General features: G+C 34.3%; 1 long non-coding RNA gene across 1 annotated transcript; it reads left to right on the top strand.

The window, feature by feature from the left end:
- Positions 1-6: 6 nt before the first annotated feature.
- Positions 7-597, top strand: LOC111083188. Its single transcript, XR_002608857.1, has 2 exons — positions 7-347; positions 414-597. It is a non-coding gene; the product is annotated as an uncharacterized LOC111083188 (long non-coding RNA).
- Positions 598-2,005: the final 1,408 nt, after the last annotated feature.

Here is a 2,005-nt window from a genome sequence, read left to right as displayed (position 1 = left end):
GTGTGACTTGTTACAGATAATCAGTTCTTCACTCCTCTTTAAAGCATCACTGAACAGGACTTCTAGTGTGACTTGTTACAGATAATCGGTTCTTCACTGCTCTTTAAAGCATCACTGAACAGGTCTTCTAGTGTGACTTGTTACAGATAATCGGTTCTTCACTCCTCTTTAAAGCATCACTGAACAGGACTTCTAGTGTGACTTGTTAAAATAATCGGTTATGCATTCCTCTTTAAAGTATCACTGAACAGGACTTCTAGTGTGACTTGTTACAGATAATTGGTTCTTCACTCCTGTTTAAAGCATCACTGAACAGGACTTCTAGTGTGACTTGTTACAGATAATCGGTTTTTCACTCTACTTTAAAGCATCACCGAACAGGTCTTCTAGTGTGACTTGTTACAGATAATCAGGTTCTTCACTCCTCTTTAAAGCATCACTGAACAGGACTTCTAGTGTGACTTGTTATATATGGTTCTTTACACACCTTTAATGTTCTGAACATCTTCCTGTGTTTATAAACTAATTGGATTATACTTGTTGTATTGGGTGATAATCAGTTTTCAATAAAAGTGAATAAAGTTAAAGAAAAAATCAGCTGTATAAGTTTATTTAAAATTGTTTTTTGGACTTTGCCAGCCTTAGGTAGGTTCATACACTTTTCATTTAAAAACATTCTAGAACTTTTCCAAAACTCAAACTAGGATTATTTGGAAATATCAGTTTACAAAAGTTCATGCACATTAATGCATTCACAGTACATCTTAAAAACATGTAATAACTGCACCACACCATACAAACAGGTGCATTCACAGTACATCTTAAAAACATGTAATAACTGCACCACACCATACAAACAAGTAAAATTGCATAGTTTAAAATATTGTTTTGATTTCATATGTTTGTTGGGTTTTACACAATCTACACTAGAAATTATTAATTAATGCCTAATTAAGCAGTTTTTTATAAAAGATCTATGGTACTGAATGTGTATTTTAATTTACCATGCATAATTAATGATAGTGAAAATATGAAAAGTTGGTGTAAGGAGTGGTATTAATGGTGAAGGAAAAGTTGCACACTTCAGGGTGCATTTAAGTGTTAAAAAAAACATAGCGAATCAGTACAAAAATGGGTGCAAATTTAGAGAAGAGTGTCTTGTAAATCCAAGGTACAAAGAATGTTTCACATCACACAAGTATTCTAGAAGTTCAGTTTTGTGATAAATATTCTGACACTGCACTGTCCATCCACATGTACAGAAAAAAACACATCTGTTATCTGAAACTTCAAGGCTAATGTAGGAATGAGATAATAACCATAAGAAATACTGTGTACAAATGATCAGGTCTGAAAGATTTCTAAGTAGACTTATTGTCTCACCGTGCCTGTTTGTATGGTGTGGTGCAGTTATTACATGTTTTTAAGATATAGTATGAATGTACTTGTTTGGATGTTGGTAATGTGCGACTTGTTCATCAAGAGACTAGAATATTCTGGATGTTGGTAATGTGCGACTTGTTCATCAAGAGACTAGAATATTCTGGATATTGGTAATGTGTGACTTGTTCATCAAGAGACTAGAATATTCTGGATGTTGGTAATGTGCGACTTGTTCACCAAGAGACTAGAATATTCTGGATGTTGGTAATGTGCAACTTGTTCACCAAGAGACTAGAATATTCTGTATGTTGGTAACGTGTGACTTGTTCACCAAGAGACTAGAATATTCTGGATGTTGATAATGTGTGACTTGTTCATCAAGAGACTAGAATATTCTGGATGTTGATAATGTGTGACTTGTTCACCAACAGACTAGAATATTCTGGATGTTGGTAATGTGTGACTTGTTCACCAAGAGACTAGAATATTCTGGATGTTGATAATGTGTGACTTGTTCACCAACAGACTAGAATATTCTGGATGTTGGTAATGTGTGACTTGTTCACCAAGAGACTAGAATATTCTGGATGTTGATAATGTGTGACTTGTTCACCAACAGACT

Source organism: Limulus polyphemus, unplaced genomic scaffold, assembly GCF_000517525.1.
Source record: "Limulus polyphemus unplaced genomic scaffold, Limulus_polyphemus-2.1.2 Scaffold8498, whole genome shotgun sequence".
Taxonomy (NCBI): domain Eukaryota; kingdom Metazoa; phylum Arthropoda; class Merostomata; order Xiphosura; family Limulidae; genus Limulus; species Limulus polyphemus.
This window is presented reverse-complemented; position numbering and strand designations above follow the sequence as displayed.